This window comes from Pongo abelii, chromosome 5, assembly GCF_028885655.2.
Source record: "Pongo abelii isolate AG06213 chromosome 5, NHGRI_mPonAbe1-v2.0_pri, whole genome shotgun sequence".
NCBI lineage: Eukaryota > Metazoa > Chordata > Mammalia > Primates > Hominidae > Pongo > Pongo abelii.
In genome coordinates, this window is record NC_071990.2 from 131,285,342 (window position 1) to 131,304,283 (window position 18,942).

General features: G+C 37.6%; 1 pseudogene; it reads left to right on the forward strand.

The window, feature by feature from the left end:
- LOC103890985 (UDP-GalNAc:beta-1,3-N-acetylgalactosaminyltransferase 2-like) overlaps window positions 1–5,065 on the forward strand; it is a 35,299-nt pseudogene extending 30,234 nt beyond the window's left edge.
- The last annotated feature ends 13,877 nt before the right edge of the window (window positions 5,066–18,942 follow it).

Genomic DNA, 18,942 nt, shown 5'->3' on the forward strand with positions numbered 1-18,942 from the left:
CTAGTAGTGTTAACTTTGACCATTTCCTAATGTGGCATTCTGCAGTTTTCTCAACTGCTATATTTTACCCTTTGTATTTAAAGAAAGATCTTGTGGGGACGCCCATTACTCCTTAAACAAGATGAATCAGTTATTATACTGGCTGGCAAATGTTGATTTTTATAATTCCAACAATCTTTCTAGATGTATTGGCAGTCCCTTGTAAGAAAGAGTTTACTTTGTCCCCCAATTGGCTTGTTTTACTCGAGACTCATGAAGTTTAATTTACTAATAGAGTAAAATCCTTTAATTTACTATCTTTATTTTGATACTCAAATTGTCCCTGGTTTTGCCAACGGGAGCCCTTCAAGCTGGCTCTTTTATCTTTTTGGTATGTCCTCATCATCCTTTGTATGATGAAATGTCCCAGGTTTATCTTATTCTTTCTGTAAACTACCCCTGCTTAGCCTTTTTTTTTTTTTTTCAGAGAAACCTGGCTGTTTTTAGTGAAGAATGGTATTTAGAAAACAAGATCTAGTGCTAAGAGGTGAACCCCATTGTTAGTGGGATTTCATTTTTTCTAGGTACTCTCAGAGGACAGACCTGAGTGGGAAGGAAAAGGGGGAGTCATGGAGTTGGGGGAGAGAGAGACAGAATATATACATACATACATATACATATATACATACATGTGTAGGTCTGTATATGTGTGTGTGTCTTTGTGCACAGTATATATAGAGACAATATACACACACATACATACATACGCATATACATACATACATACATGTATTTTGTACATACATGTGTATGTGTGTATATATTCTGTCTATATACATACATACGTATATATTTTGTACATATATGTGTATGAATATATCTATTCTATCTACTGTATATATATACACACAGATATGTTTGTGCATATTCTATCTACTTTGTATATATGTATATACAGATATGCATATATGTATGTATATATTGTCTCTACTGTTTGTATGTGTTCTGTCTCTCTATATACTGTGCAGTTATATGCACAGAGGCACACACACACATATACAGACCTACACATATCTATATCCATTTGTACCAATTTGTCTATGTCCCTATGAGTCACACTGATATCTACAATTCTAGTCCCCTCTTCAGATTTATCACTATCTTCTCCAACAGTGAGAACTCTGGATCCCAATATCAACAATGTTTGTATTTATTTATTTGTTCAATTCTAGAATATACAAGTAGTTCCAGAATTACTAACCTACATTTCTGGAAAAAAAAAGAGGTCTACTAATCAGAGTTCTATATTTGTTTAGAGGTCTTTTGGCCTTTAGCCTGAAGGCAAGTAATCTAGATATTGTGTTCACCATTTGCTTGAGTTACTTTTTTCTCCCTTCTTGAGTGTGATTATTTTATTCATTTGATTTATGTAGGTCAATTCATTTGTTTCCAATTGTATTCAGTTTTAGGCTATCCTCCCTTTCTTTGTGGGTTTTTACATTTTTATTTATTTATTTATTTGAATGTGGGAAACAGTAATATTATGGGTTAAATTGTGTCCCACCTCCCATCCCCTAATTCATTATTGAATTCCTAAGCCGCAGTAATTCAGGACTCACCCTTATTTGGAAATAGGGTCGCTGCAGGGGTAATCAAATAAGTTAAGATGAAGTCTTACTGGTAGGTGGGTCAATATGACTGGTGGGACACCAATATGACTGGTGTTCTTATAAAAAGGGAGAATTTGGACCCAGAGACATCCATACAGGGAGAACATCATGTGAACTGGTATTATGCTGCTATGGGCCAGGGAAATACCAGAAGCTAAGACAGAGGCCTGGAACACATTCTTCCTAGTGCCTTCGGAGGAAGCATGGCCCTGCCAGTGCCTGGATGCAGACTTCCAGGCTCCAGAACTGTGAGGCCACAAATTTCTGCTGTTTACGCCACTTAGTCTGTGGTACTTTGTTATGACAGCCCTAAAAACCTAATACAATTAATATAGTTCCAGAAGTCAGGTCTATAAAAAGAAGGTGTATTCAGAGAAATGACCATTTCCAATTTTTTTCTTTACTTTCTACCCAACTCTCACCATGCCCAGTAGCAACCAATGTCTTTATCTTAGTCTCTGATTTTTTCTTCTTGTGTTTCTTTTCACTCACGCTTATAGTTAAATGTATATGTTTTTATTTTTTTCTGGAAATCACTCTATATTACTTCCCGCAGATCTTATTCATTCTTTTGTATAGCTCCATAGTAGTCCATTTTGTAGATATGGCATTTTGTGTGTACATTGTGGGGAAATCCATTTTGTGTGTAGACATGTCCATTTTGAAGAATAGTTTCTTCAACTATTCTCCTATGTGTGGGCATTTAGGCATTTTCAATGCAAACAATGCTGCAATGAATAACCTTGTGCATTTATATTTTTGTATTGGCGAGGGTATATCTTTAGCGTAGATTTCTAGAAGTGGGATTCTTTGATCAAAAGGTAAATACATGTGTGGTTTTTTAGGTATTGCGAAATTCTCCTCAAGAAGGGTGCATTCCCTTCAGCAACATGTGAGAGTTCCTGTTTTTCCATAGCCTAACAAATAGAGTGTTATGTATTTTTAAATGTTTCCTAATCTAATAATAAATGATATATCAGTGTAGTTTCAATTTGCATTTTTCTTATCATGAGTGAAGTTAAACCTTTTTTCATCCGTTTTTATACCCTTTTGCGAATTGTTTCTATATTTCCTTACATTTTTCATTTGGATTTTTAAAATCTTTTCACTCTCAATTTTTAAGAATGTTCTATATATTACAGAAGTTCACCCTTTTTCTGTGTGATAGAAGTGTTTTCATCCAGTAAGTCAGTGGTTTTTTTGACTTTGTTTATGATGCTTTTTGCTGTCTAGATTTTCTTTTTCATTTTTACATAGTTAAAATCATCTTTTTTTTTTTTTTAATTACATCCAGATTTGGAGAATCCGTTAGGCCTTTTCCAGCTTAAAGAGTAATTTATCTAGATTTTCTTATTGTACTTGATGGTTTCATTTTTTTTTTCTTTTTTACCATTAGGTTCTTTATCTGTTTGGGGTTTATTGTTTTCTGTCATGTGAGTTATGGATCTGATGTTATCTTTTTTTCAAATGTCTACCAGTTGTTCCAGAACCACTTATTAAAATTCATTCTTTGCCTTTTGATGTAGGATGCTCCCTTCATCATAACTAAAGTTTCAAATATGCTTGGATTTCTTTCTGGACTTTTGTTCTATTCAACCTATCTGTCAACATCTACTAATAATATGCTTTTTTAATTATAGAGGCTTTATATATGTTTTCTTTCTTGTTTTTTTTTGGAGTAGAATAAGGCAAGTATGTTTTAATATCTAGTAGAGCTAGTATTCCCTCAAAGCTTTTTTAACAGTGTTTTTCTGGATATTCTTGCATGTTTATTTTTCCATATGAAGTTTGTGAAATTTTTTAGTGATATTGCATTAAATTTATAAATTTGCTTAAAGGAATGACTTATCCTTATTTTTATGATATTGAGTCTTCCAACCCAAAAATAAGGATGTTTTTCTGTTCAAGTCTATTTTTATATCTTTCAAGAGTGTTTAAAGTTTTGCGCTATAGATTTTGTACATTAATTGTTAAATTTATTTCTAAGTACTTTATCTTCTTTGTTGCTAATGTTAATGGGGCTTTCTCTGCCCTTGTGTTCTCCAACTGATTATCCTTTATGTAAATGATTGCAGCCTGCCCACACCTCCGAGGCTGGCCCTGTAGACCAGTTGGCCTTATTTCTTCAGTGGAAACCTAGTTACCATGATGGGGTAGTTGGTGTGTTGTCACCTTGCTATAACCATAAACTTCAAAATGTGATAAGCAGCTGGCTGAATCATTGGATACAACATCCTGCATTAAGTCAACGTGTGCTTATCAAGTTCATAATAAGTGCCCATGGCTGCTAAGTGCCTGTGGAAGACCAGGAGGATCCCTACTACTCAACATCACAAATCCAGCTTTGAATCAGGAAATTGAGGCATTCAGTCTTTCTGAAGACACTTCATCAGGGCTCGCTGAAGACCGAGTTGTCAGTGTGAGTTTCCAAGTTCTCTACACGATCCTTATTACCAGTCTTGGGGTGTTCTACAATGCCAATGATGTGAGTTTCCAGAGGAACGTCGCTCTCAAACTTTCTCAGGAAGAACAGGAAGAGGCCCCCTTCATTGTTCACTATAGTCCTCCAAGCCATGCTGTGCAGGTGAACAAGTTGTGTACAAGCACATGGAACAATTCATCTTACCAGAAGGCTTTGAAGGTACAATCGTATGGGAGAGCGAAGACCTCCCCAGCTTTGTGTTAAGAAATCTTCACAAAGTGACACTGAATATGGAAGGGGGATTGTTGGAGTCATTACAGCTGGGGAGGGTGCATTGCCTCATGAATTATTGGAAGGTATGGAGGGAGTTGGAGTGGTTTTAGATGCCTTATGAAGGAGGAAAACAGCATCTATGATGATATTGTTTTTGTGGATGTTGTCAACACTCATTGAAATATACCTGCAAAATTATTGAACTTTATAGATGGACTATGGAAACAACCAACTTTGATTTGTTGCTAAAGACAGATGATGACTGTTACATAGGCTTGAAAGCTGTATTTAATAGAATTTCTCGAAAGAATCTGAATAGGTCTAATTTTGGTGGGGATATTTCAGACTGAATTGGGCAGTTGACAGAACCAGGAAGTGGCAGGAGTTGGAGCACCCTGGTCATGCTTACTCTGCCTTTGCATGTGGGTCAGGGTATGTGATCTCCAGGGACATCATCAACTGGCTGGCAGGCAACTCCAGGAGGTTATAGACCTGTCAGGGTGAAGATGTATGCATGGGCACTTACTTGGATGTCAGCCACAGGACCTAACAGATATCAGCACAGCATATGACTGTGTGAGAAGACTTGTCAGACAGGAATGTTGTCTTCCCCACAGTATTCTCCGCAGGAGCTGACAGAACTGTGGAAAGTGAAGGAATTCTGTGGTGATCCTTGTCAATCTGAAGCAAGATAACAGGATTTGAATTAGCAGTGTCTAAACTCAGGGTAGGTGATATGGTTTGGCTGTATCCCCACCCAAATCTTGTCTTGAATTTTAACTCCCACATTTCCCACAAATCGTAGGAGGAACCTGGTGGGAGGTAATCAGATCATAGGGGCAGGTCTTTCCCGTGCTGTTCTCGTAATAGTGAATACGTCTCACAAGATCTGATGGTTTTAAAAATGGGAGCTTCCCTGCATAAGCTCTCTCTCTCTCTTTGTCTGCTGTTATCCATGTAAGACATGGCTTGCTCCTCCTTGTCGTCCACCATGATTGTGAGGCTTGTCCAGCCACATGGAACTGTAAGTCCATCAAACCTCTTTCTCTTGTAAAATGCTCAGTCTTGGGTATGTTTTTATCAGGAGTCAGTTGTCACCAGTAGAATGGGGTGCTGTTGAAAAGATACCTGAGACTGTGGAAGCAACTTTGTAACTGGGTAACAGGCAGAGATTGGAACAGTTTGGAGCGCTTAGAAGATAGGAAAATGTAGGAAAGTTTGGAACTCCCTAGAGACTTGTTGAATGGCTTTGACAAAAATGCTGATAATAATGTGGACAATGAAATCCAGGCTGAGGTGGTCTTGGATGGAGATGAGGAACTTGTTGGAAGGTGGAGCAAAGGTGACTCTTGTTATGTTTTGGAAAAGAAACTGGTGGCATTTTGTCCCTGCCCTACAGATTTGTGGAAACTTGACAGAGATGATTTAGGGTATGTGGTGGAAAAAATTTCTAAGCAGCAAAGCACTCAAGATGTGACTTGGGTGCTCTTAAAGGCATTCCATTTTATAAGGGAAGCAGAGCATAAAAGTTCAAAAAATTTGCAGCCTGACAATGTGATAGAAAAGCAAATCCCATTTTCTGAGGAGAAATTCAAGCCAGCTGCAGAAATTTGTATAAGTAATGCGGAGCTGAATGTTAATCCCCAAGACAATGGGGAAAATGTCTCCAGGGCATGTCAGAGGTCTTCATGGCAGCCCCTCCCATCACTGGCCAGGAGGCCTAGGAGGTAAAAATTGTTTTGTGGCTAAGCCCAGGGTCCCAATGCTGTGTGCAGTCTAGGGACTTGGTGCCCTGTGTCCCAGCTGCTCCAGCCATGACTAATAAGGGCAAAGACATGGTTCGGGCTGTGGCTTCAGAGGGTGCTAGCCCCAAGGCTTGGCAGCTTCCATGTGGTGTGGAGCCTGCAGGTATATAGAAGTCAAGAATTGAGGTTTGGGCAGCTCTGCCTAGATTTCAGAGGATGTATGGAAATGCCAGGATGCCCAGGCAGAAGTTTGCTGCAGGGGTGGGGCCCTAATGGAGAACCTCTGCTAGGGCAGTACAGAAGGGAAATGTGGGGTCAGAGCCCCGACATAGAATCCCTACTGGGGCACTGTCTAGTGGAGCTGTGAGAAGAGGACCACCATCCTCCAGATCCCAGAATGGTAGATCCACTGACAGCTTGCATCATGCACCTGGAAAAGTTGCAGACACTCAATGCCAACCCATGAAAGCAGCCAGGAGAAGGGCTATACCCTGCAAAGCCACAGGGATGGACCTGCCTAGGGCCATAGAAGCCCACTTCTTGCATCAGCATGACCTGAATGTGAGACACAGAGCCAAAGGAGATCATTTTGGAGCTTTAAGATTTGTCTGCCCCATTGGATTTCAGACTTGCACGGGGCCTGTAGCCCTTTGTTTTGGCCAATTTCTCCCATTTGGAATGGCTGTATTTACCCCATGCCTGTACCCCCATTGTATCTAGGAAGTAACTAACTTGTTTTTGATTTTACAGGCCCATAGGTGGAAAGGATTTGCCTTGTCTCAAATAAGACATTGGACTGTGGACTTTTGAGTTAATGCTGAAATGAGTTAAGACTTTGGGGGACTGTTGGAAAGGCATGATTGGTTTTGCAATGTAAAAAGGACATGAGATTTTGGAGGGGCCAGGGGCAGAGTGATAGTGGATATGGTTTGGCTGTGTCCTCACCCAAATCTTATCTTGAATTGTAATTCCCTCAATTCCCACATGTTGTAGGAGGAACCTGGTGGGAGGTAATTGAATCATGGGAGCGGGTCTTTCCCATGCTGTTCTCATGATAGTGAATAAGTATCACAAGATCTGATGGTTTTAAAAACAGGAGTTTCCCTGCACAAGCTCTCTCTTTCTTTGCTTGCTGCCATCCATGTCAGATGTGGCTTGTTCCCCCTTGCCTTCTGCCATGATTGTGAGGTTTACCCAGCCATGTGGAACTGTAAGTCCATTAAACTTCTTTCTTTTGTAAATTGCCCAGTCTTGGATATGTCTTTATCAGCAGTGTGAAAACGGACTAATACAATAGGCAAATGATCATCCAAGTGTAAGTCTGAGGAAGCCCAAGGTTTAGCAATAGGTTTATGGTCTTTTGGGAGAGTTCTAGATTGGCACTTTCACCTGGAATCAATGTATTTCTTAATGTTTGCACAAATTTCCTTTTCAAAAATCAACTGATATTGTAGCATAAGAAAAGTTTTTATGTATCTATTGGAAGATGATTTGAAAAACACTAAATTGTTTTATAAAAGAAAAAATATTTCTAAAAATAAAAAAAATGCTGTTGATTTCTGTATGTCAGTTTAATAGCCTGCAACATTATAAAGTTTTTGATTGAGGTTGCCATTGATTCTCTAAGATTCTCCAGGTATATGGTACGTCTGCAAATAGAAAAATTTTATTTCTTCTTTTCAATTCTCCTGGCTCTAATTGATTTCTTTTGTCTGATTGTGTTGGCTGACATTGCCAGTAGAATGTTGAGAATAGTGAAAGTAGTGGCCATCCTTGCATTGTGCCTCTTATTCAGTGTTTTCTCCTTAAGTAAGGCACTGGCTTTAAGACTAAGGAATATGTATATCTTATCATGTTAAGAATGTATGCAACAATTCTTATTTTCTTGAGATTTTTTTAAAATCAGAAGAGGATATTGATTTTTTTCAAAGGCTTTTTTCAGCATTTATGGAGATAATCATACATTTTTCTTCTTTAAAATCTCAACATGCCATATTATACTAATGAATTTTCTATTTTTGAAACAACCTTGCATTCCTGAGATAAATTCTACTTGGTCGTGCTGTATTTTTTAAAATGTGAAGTTGGATTCTTTTTGCTAATATTTAGAATTTTTCCAACAATAAGTGATACTGGGCTGCAATTTTCTCTTTTTGTACTGTCTATACCAGGGTGAAGTGTTGCTTGCTTCATGAAAAATGAGGATGTTTTCCTTCATTTTCAATTATCTGTAACATGTAACAACAGAGCATTGGGACTATCTGATCTCTGAAGATTTGGTAGTGATTTTCAGTCTCTCTAGCACAAAATGGGAACAATTATAATATTTCCTTCTAGGGAGTTGTCAGAACAATTGAGTTGATGGATTTGGACGTGCTTTACAAACAGCACATCTCTTGTCATGTGTTGATTACTGTAACAGAGGCAAGAACAAAATGTAGTGCAGAATGGGTAATTAAATCACTCTCAATTGGGAAAAAGATAGATACTGAGAAGGTTTCATAGAAATTATCTTTTAGTTCAGTTTTGAATGAGGAGCAGAATTTTACTGACCCAAGAAGTAAATATTCCAGATAAAAGAAAGAGATTCAGTGGAGATATTTAAGCTTATGATTGCAAAATTTACCATATCCATGTAGTGATGTCCTGTTGACACTTTGACATAAATTTATTTCTTTGATTCTTCAAGGATAGTAGGTGATATGGTTTGGCGTTATCCCCATCCAAATCTCATCTTGAATTGTAACTCCCAGAATTCCCACCTGTCAAGGGAGGAACCTGGTGAGAGGTGACTGAATTATGAGTATGGGTCTTTCACACGCTGTTCTCGTGATAGTGAATGAGTCTCAAAAGATCTGATGGTTTTAAAAATGACAGTTTCCCTGCACAATCTCTCTCTTTGCCTGCTGCCATTCATGTAAGATGTGACTTGCTCCTCATTGCATTCCACCATAGTTGTGAGGCCTCCCCAGCCACGTGGAACTGTAAATCCATTAAACCTCTTTCTATTACAGATTGCCCAGTATCAGGTATGTCTTTATCAGTAGTGTGAAAACGGACTAATACAGTAGGATAGATATTATCCCCTTCTTAAGGTCAGAGAGGGCAATGACTTCACAAGTAAGTAACAGATCCTAGCACAGAGACAGAGAGTAGGTGCTTGATAAATATTTGGAGCATTTTCTATTGATACAAAACCACAATTGATTTTGTTTCATTTACCCTTCCTTCTGTTCCTCTCTTATTGTTGTATATTATGCAATTAAACATTTATTACCAATGGTTAGCGTTATTTTGCATGATCACATACTGGCCATTCATTACTTCATTTATGTATCTTTTATCTTCACAACCAAACTATAGGTAAAGTTGTGATACTGTTTGATAGATAAAGTAGACATTTGTTGCTCGAACTCCTTGTTGACAGAGAGCTAATTTTTATTCTCGCATTCTGCTTCTTCAAAGAGCTCATGGGTTTCAAGGGAAGCTGACACTGTCTTCCACCCTTCCACTCTCTAGTCACGGGTGAGCTCAGATTGTCTCAACACTAACCAACACATTCCACTGCTCTGGTATGGCGATGGGCACAGGATCCAGTGTGAGCCAGTAACAACAGAACTTTTTGGGAAAGAGACATCCTTGCCCTTTTTTCACTGGCTCTGACAAGAAACATGAGGAACCAGACAGAAAATACAAGAAGTGAAACTTGCCCCAAATGGAGCTCCTACAGGGGAGAAGATTGAAAAATAGAGAGACATAAACCAAATCTTTTTAAAAATTATTATTATACTTTAAGTTCTAGGGTACATGTGCACAACGTGCAGGTTTGTTACATGGGTATACATGTGCCATGTTGGCTTGCTGCACCCATCAACTCATCATTTACATTAGGTATTTCTCCTAATGCTATCCCTCCCCCAAGGCTCCCACTCCCAGACATGCCCTGGTGTGTGTGTGATGTTCCCCACCCTGTGTCCATGTGTTCTCATTGTTCAATTCCCACCTGTGCATGAGAACATGCAGTGTTTGGTTTTCTGTCCTTGTGATAGTATGCTGAGAATGATGGTTCCCAGCTTCATCCATGTCCCTGCAAAGGACATGAACTCATCCTTTTTTATGGCTGCATAGTATTCCATGGTGTATATGTGCTACAATTTCTTAATCCAGTCTATCACTGATGGATATTTGGGTTGGTTCCAAGTCTTTGCTATTGTGAATAGTGCCGCAATAAACATCCATGTGCGTGTGTCTTTATAGTAGCATGATTTATAATCCTTTGGGTATATACCCAGTAATGGGATTGCTGGGTTAAATGGTATTTTTAGCTCTAGATCCTTGAGGAATCGCCACACTATCTTCTACAATGGTTGAACTAGTTTACACTCCCACCAACAGTGTAAAAGTGTTCCTATTTTTCCAATCCTCTCCAGCATCTGTTGTTTCCTGACTTTTTAATGATTGCCATTCTAACTGGCATGAGATGATATCTCGTTGTGGTTTTGATTTGCATTTCTTTAATGACCAGTGATGATGAGCATTTTTTCATGTGTCTGTTGGCTGCATAAATGTCTTCTTTTGAGAAATGTCTGTTCATATCCTTTGCCAACTTTTTGATGGAGTTGTTTTTTTTTTTCTTGTAAATTTGTTTAAATTCTTTGTAGATTCTGGATATAAACCTTGTCAGATGAATAGATTGCAAAAATTTTCTCCCATTCTGTAGGTTGCCTGTTCACTCTGATGGTGCTGTGCAGAAGCTCTTTAGTTTAATTAGATCCCTTTTGTCTATTTCGGCTTTTGTTACCATTGCTTTTGGGGTTTTAGTCATGAAGTCTTTGCCCATGCCTATGTCCTGAATGGTATTGCCTAGGTTTTCTTCTAGGGTTTTTATGGTATTAGGTCTTACATTTAAGTCTTTAATCCATCTTGAGTTAATTTTTGTATAAGGTGTAAGGAAGGGATCCAGTTTTAGCTTTCTGCATATGGCTAGCCAGTTTTCCTAGCACTATTTATTAAATAGGGAATCCTTTCCCCATTTCTTGTTTTTGTCAGGTTTGTCAAAGATCACATGGTTGTAGATGTGTGGTGTTATTCCTGAAGCCTCTGTTCTGTTCCATTGGTCTATATCTCTGTTTTGGTACCAGTACCATGCTGTTTTAGTTACTGTAGCCTTGTAGTATAGTTTGAAGTCAGGTAGCATGATGCCTCCAGCTTTGTTCTTTTTGCTTAGGATTGTCTTGGCTATGGTGGCTCTTTTTTGGTTCCATATGAACTTTAGAGTAGTTTTTTCCAATTCTGTGAAGAAAGTCATTGGTGGCTTGATGGGGATGGCATTGAATCTATAAATTACTTTGTGCAGTATGGCCATTTTCATGATATTGATTCTCCCTATCCATGAGCATGGAATGTTCTTCCATTTGTTTGTGTCTTCTTTTATTTCATTGAGTGGTGGTTTTTAGTTCTCCTTTAAGAGGTCCTTCACATCCCTTGTAAGTTGGATTCCTAAGTATTTTATTCTCTTTGAAGCAATTGTGAATGGGAGTTCACTCATGATTTGGCTCTCTTTGTCTATTATTGGTGTATAGGAATGCTTGTGATTTTTCCATGTTGATTTTATATCCTGAGACTTTGCTGAAATTGCTTATCAGCTAGGCTGAGACGATAGGGTTTTCTAAATATACAATCATGTCATCTGCAAACAGGGACAATTTGACTTCCTCTTTTCCTAACTAAATACCCTTTATTTCTTTCTCTTGCCTGACTGCCCTAGCCAGAACTTCCAACACTATGTTGAATAGGAGTGGTGAGAGAGAGCATCCTTGTCTTGTGCCAGTTTTCAAAGGTACTGCTTTCTGTTTTTGCCCATTCAGTAAGATATTGGCTGTGGGTTTGTCATAAATAGCTCTTATTATTTTGAGATAGGCTCCATCAATACCTAGTTTATTGAGAATTTTTAGCATGAAGGGCTGTTGAATTTTGTTGAAGGCCTTTTCTGCATCTATTGAGATAATCATGTGGTTTTTGTCGTCGGTTCTGTTTATGCGTTGGATTACGTTTATTGATTTGAGTATGTTGAACCAGCCTTGCATCCCAGGGATGAAGCCGACTTGATTGTGGTGGATAAGCTTTTTGATGTGCTGCTGTATTTGGTTTGCCAGTATTTTATTGAGGATTTTCGCGCTGATGTTCATCAGTGACAGTGATATTGGTCTAAAATTCTCTTTTTTTGTTGTGTCTCTGCCAAGCTTTGGTATCAGGATGATGCTGGCCTCATAAAATGAGTTAGGGAGGGTTCCCTCTTCTTCTATTGATTGGAATAGTTTCAGAGGGAATGGTACCAGCTCCTCTTTGTAGCTCTGGTAGAATTTGGCTGTGAATCCATCTGGTCTTGGACTTTTTTTTTGGTTGGTAGGCTATTAATTATTGCCTCAATTTCAGAACCTGTTATTGGTCTATTCAGAGATTCAACTTCTTCCTGGTTTAGTTTTGGGAGGCTGTATGTGTCCAGGAATTTATCCATTTCTTCGAGATTTTCTAGTTTATTTGCATAGAGGTGTTTATAGTATTCTCTGATGGTAGTTTGTATTTCTGTGGGATCGGTGGTGATATTCCCTTTATCATTTTTTATTGCATCTATTTGATTCTTCTCTCTTTTCTTGTTTATTAGTCTTGCTAGCGGTCTATCTATTTTGTTGATCTTTTCAAAAAACTAGCTCCTGGATTCATTGATTTTTTTAAAGGGTTTTTCGTGTCTCTATCTCCTTCAGTTCTGCTCTGATCTTAGTTATTTCTTGCCTCCTGCTAGCTTTTGAATGTATTTGCTCTTGCTTCTCTAGTTCTTTTAATTGTGATGTTAGGTTGTCGATTTTAGATCTTTCCTGCTTTCTCCTGTGGGCATTTAGTGCTATAAATTTCCCTCTACACACTGCTTTGAATGTGTCTCAGAGATTCTGATACATGGTGTCTTTGTTCTCATTAGTTTCAAAGAACATCTTTATTTCTGCCTTCATTTCGTTATGTACCCAGCAGTCATTCAGGAACAGGTTGTTCAGTTTCCATGTAGTTGTGCAGTTTTGAGTGAGTTTCTTAATCCTGAGTTCTAATTTGATTGCACTGTGGTCTGAGAGATGGTTTGTTGTGATTTCTGTTCTTTTACATTTGATGAGGAGTGTTTTACTACCAATGATGTGGTCAATTTTGGAATAAGTGTGATGTGGTGCTGAGAAGAATGTATATTCTGTTGATTTGGGGTGTAGAATTCTGTAGATGTCTATTAGGTCAGCTTGGTGCAGAGCTGAATTCAAATCCTGGATATCCTTGTTAACCTTCTGTCTCATTGATCTAATATTGACAGTGGGGTGTTAAATTCTCCTGTTATTATTGTGTGGGAGAGTAAGTGTCTTTGTAAGTCTCTAAGAACTTGCTTTATGAATCTGGGTGCTCCTGTATTGGGTGCATATATATTTAGGATAGTTAGCTCTTCTTGTTGAATTGATCCCTTTACCATTATGTAATGTCCTTCTTTGTCTCTTTTGATCTTTGTTGGTTTAAAGTCTATTTCATCAGAGACTAAGATTGTAACCCCTGCTTTTTCTTGCTTTCCATTTGCTTGGTAGATCTTCCTCCATCCCTTTATTTTGAGCCTATGTGCATCTTTGCACATGAGATGGGTCTCTTGAATACAGCACACTGATGGGTCTTGACTCTTTATCCAATTTGCCAGTCTGTATCTTTTAATTGGGGCATTTAGCCCATTTACATTTAAGGTTAATACTGTTATGTTTGAATTTAATCCTGTCATTATTATGTTAGCTGGTTATTTTGCCTGTTAATTGATGCAGTTTCTTCATAGCATCTATAGTCTTTACCATTTGGCATGTTTTTGCAGTGGCTAGTACCTGTTGTTCCTTTCCATGTTTAGTGCTTCCTTCAGCAGCTCTTGTAAGGCAGGCCTCATGGTGACAAAATCTCTCAGCATTTTCTTGAATGTAAAAGATGTTATTTCTCTTTCACTTATGAAGCTCAGTTTGGCTGGATATGAAATTGTGGGTTGAAAATTCTTTTCTGTAAGAATGTTGAATATTGGCCCCCACTCTCTTCTGGCTTGTAGGGTTTCTGCCGAGAGATCCGCTGTTAACCTAATGGGTTAACCTGACCTTTCTCTCTGGCTGCCCTTAACATTTTTTCCTTCATTTCAACCTTGGTGAATCTGATAATTTTGTGTCTTGGGGTTGCTCTTCTCAAGGAGTATCTTTGTGGTATTCTCTGTATTTCCTGAATTTGCATGTTGGCCTGCCTTGCTAGGTTGGGGAAATTCTCCTGGATAATATCATCAAGATTGTTTTCTAACTTGGTTCCATTCTTACCATCACTTTCAGGTACACCCATCAAATGTAGATTTGGTCTTTTCACATCATCGCATATTTCTTGGAGTCTTTTTTTGTTTCTTTTTACTCTAATCTTGTCACTTTAGACATAATCCAAATCTTGGGCCACCATTTTAAGCTGCACCTGAAGCCAGCAGACTTACTTTTCAAGCACAGAAGCCAATAAATGCCTTTATTCTCAAAATCAGTTTCTGCCATTTTCAACCAAAGGCTTTAAAACTAATACAATAAAATAGACATGCTGTATATATCTGATATCTCTCATTAATAGTGAGGAAGCAGGCAAATAATCATTTACTGAGTTTTTGTGAGAATATAAATGTAGTACAGTGTAGCCATTCATTTCTTCATTCAATACACACTTACTAAGCATCTACAATGCCACTGGGTGATAGTTTTTCATGCAGAAAAATATGTGTGAACTACCATTAATATTTTTATTAATGTAAAATAAATGTGCCATTAGTGTTTTAAGATTTTTAGAGCTTTCTATGAATGATAATTTATTCATTCATTCTCTCAATTCAACAAAAATATTTTCAGCACTTACCATGTGCTAGTCCGATATTTCTCAGAGATGCTTCCCCTTGTGATTAGCAGAACTCATTTGTAGAAAAGCACGTTAATGACTATGAAAATGAACGCACATTACCAGTCCAAATTGCAAAACCAGAACTTTGTAACACTTGCCCAATCTTGTTTACTATATTAATAGAACCATGAAAAGAAAAATAAACTTATTAAGTTTTTATATATTTATCAAATTAGATTTAGTTTTGATTTTGTTAAGCGGTAAGAAAAATAGCAGATTCTTTTAACATCATTATATTCCTTTATTATACAAATATATCCTGTAAAAGTTGAAGTATATTTAAGCCTGACTTCATAAGATCAAGTATATTGGTCAACAGAGCATTTGTCCTCACAGCACAAAAGAACTACGCAATATTGACTGAGCTTCAGAAAATGAATCTCACCCATGTTTACTTTATATAGTATGATATATAATCCATCTTATTTGTACCACAACATTTTGAAGCTACATTTGGAACTGAAATTTCTAAAGATGAGATTCTTCAGTGAGTTTATAACTTTAGTTAACTCTTCAAATTATAATAGATACCTACAAATTGTCTTTTTGTTACACTAGTTTGATCAGTCATTAACTTTAAGTTCATAAGCAGCATTAGAAATGTTCTTTAAAATAGGTTGCCTGAATCCAGGACTTTGGGAGGCTGAGGCGGGATGATCACTTGAGCCCAGGAGTTTGAGACCAGCCTAGGCAACATAATGAGACTCTGTCTTTATAAAAGATGTTTAAAAATCAGCCAGGAATTGTGGAATGCCTGTAGACCCAGCTACTAGGGAGGCTAAGGTGGGAAAAACACTTGAGCCCAAGAGATTGAGGCTGCAGTGAGCCATAATCACACCACTGCACTACAGCCTGAGTGACAGAGCAAGACCCTGTCAAAAACTAAAGTAAAATAAAGTGAAAAACAGGCTGCCTGATTCTTCGATTTGTACATTCCACTGCCATAAATGGATATTTCCATTTGAAAATCCTACTGTCAACTCAAAAGCAGCATGCCCAGTGCTTAATCTTTCTCTGTTCCATTCCCAGCCATTCTCACCTTGCACCCCAGGCCATTCGTATCATGAATTTGATGCACATCACTGTAACAGTCGTGCCATACATCTATGTACCCATATATAATATACAGTAATATTTATGTGCATGTTAAAAATATCCATACAGAGATAAACGTGTTTTGATTTTTTCACCAACATATTTTTGAGATATATCATGTTCACTTACAACTCCTTATTAATTTCTTTTAAGGGCTATATAGTATTTCACCTATTGATTCGTTTTTAAAATCTACCTCATATCAATGGACATTTATGTTGCTCTAATTTATCTCTATTAGAAACAATGCTGTAATGTACATTTTTGTACAAGTGTCCTTGTGCATGTGTTTCTCTGGGGTATTCACCTGTAAGTTGACTTGCTGGTTATGGGATACCACAGAGGCGCAGTTACTAGATACTGCTTTCCAAAGACAGGCTAATTCAGCAGTGTTTGAACATTCTCTTTTCTTCATGTTCTTGACATTTAGTAGTTTCATCTGCATTTTCAACTTGAAATTCCTTAATCTCAAGCTACCTTTGACAAGTCCCCAAAATATCTGCAAAACAATTTGATGTGCCACTAGATGCCTCAGTAGTGTTTGGCTAATTTCTACTAAAGCTCTTTGCTGCAAGACACCTTCATGACACACAGTCAATTTTAATGAACTAAAGATTCTAATTCCATATTCAACTGCTAAACTTCCTCTCAGAATCCCATCACCAAATTTTGGCAAATACTTTCAGTCGAATATCATAAATCTAGTCACTACAGAACTTTAGTTAGGCATGTACAACCTTTTGTGTAAGCCCCCAAAGGTCATTCTCCATGGAGTACAATTAACAAAACAATGAAGAGGAATATGTATTGGCCAGGATGTGGGAACACAATCACTTTTACATATTTCTGATGGGAGTACAAATTGATTGCTGTATGGGCTTTGGTGTACCATTGACCACATCTAGTAAAACCAAAAATACACATTGATTGTATTGAGTTTTTATTTCAGCCAAATTCATTTGGTAAAAAGTAGTGTTTTATAATTACGGAAAATTAACTTTTCTTCACAGGCATATTGGCATTTTGTATTTCTTTTTTAATATAATTTCTAGTTTGTATCCTTTGTTCACTTTTCTGTTAGGCTGTTTGTATTTCCTTATTCATGTGTAACAGTACTTTCTATATTCAGGATACTCTTATTTCATATAATTTTTTGTGTATTTATGTAAATTGCAAGTAGCTTCACACTGTATTGCTTGTCTTTAAACTTTGGTTATGATGTCTTTGTCCTTTTTGGTCTGAAACTTTCTTCTTCTTATAAAATATTGCTTAATCTTTTAAAAAGTTTATGTTCCTAATCCACTTGTAATTGTATTGTATTTTATTTTATTTTATTTTTTATTTATTTTTTTATTTTTATTTATTTATTTTTTTCTTTTATTATTATTATTATTATTATACTTTAGGTTTTATGGTACATGTGCGCAATGTGCAGGTAAGTTACATATGTATACATGTGCCATGCTGGTGCGCTGCACCCACCAACTCGTCATCTAGCATTAGGTATATCTCCCAATGCTATCCCTCCCCCCTCCCCCCACCCCACAACAGTCCCCAGAGTGTGATGTTCCCCTTCCTGTGTCCATGTGTTCTCATTGTTCGATTCCCACCTATGAGTGAGAATATGCGGTGTTTGGTTTTTTGTTCTTGCGATAGTTTACTGAGAATGATGATTTCCAATTTCATCCATGTCCCCACAAAGGACGTGAACTCATCATTTTTCATGGCTGCATAGTATTCCATGGTGTATATGTGCCACATTTTCTTAATCCAGTCTATCATTGTTGGACATTTGGGTTGGTTCCAAGTCTTTGCTATTGTGAATAATGCCGCAATAAACATACGTGTGCAAGTGTCTTTATAGCAGCATGATTTATAGTCCTTTGGGTATATACCCAGTAATGGGATGGCTGGGTCGAATGGAATTTCTAGTTCTAGATCCCTGAGGAATCGCCACACTGACTTCCACAAGGGTTGAACTAGTTTACAGTCCCACCAACAGTGTAAAAGTGTTCCTATTTCTCCACATCCTCTCCAGCACCTGTTGTTTCCTGACTTTTTAATGATTGCCATTCTAACTGGTGTGAGATGGTATCTCATTGTGGTTTTGATTTGCATTTCTCTGATGGCCAGTGATGGTGAGCATTTTTTCATGTGTTTTTTGGCTGCATAAATGTCTTCTTTTGAGAAGTGTCTGTTCATGTCCTTCGCCCACTTTTTGATGGGGTTGTTTGTTTTTTTCTTGTAAATTTGTTGGAGTTCATTGTAGATTCTGGATATTAGCCCTTTGTCAGATGAGTAGGTTGCAAAAATTTTCTCCCATTTTGTAGGTTGCCTGTTCACTCTGATGGTAGTTTCTTTTGCTGTGCAGAAGCTCTTGAGTTTAATTAGATCCCATTTGTCAATTTTGGCTTTTGTTGCCATTGCTTTTGGTGTTTTAGACATGAAGTCCTTGCCCATGCCTATGTCCTGAATGGTAATGCCTAGGTTTTCTTCTAGGGTTTTTATGGTTTTAGGTCTAACATTTAAGTCTTTAATCCATCTTGAATTGATTTTTGTATAAGGTGTAAGGAAGGGATCCAGTTTCAGCTTTCTACATATGGCTAGCCAGTTTTCCCAGCACCATTTATTAAATAGGGAATCCTTTCCCCATTTCTTGTTTTTGTCAGGTTTGTCAAAGATCAGATACTTGTAGATATGTGGCATTATTTCTGACGGCTCTGTTCTGTTCCATTGATCTATATCTCTGTTTTGGTACCAGTACCATGCTGTTTTGGTTACT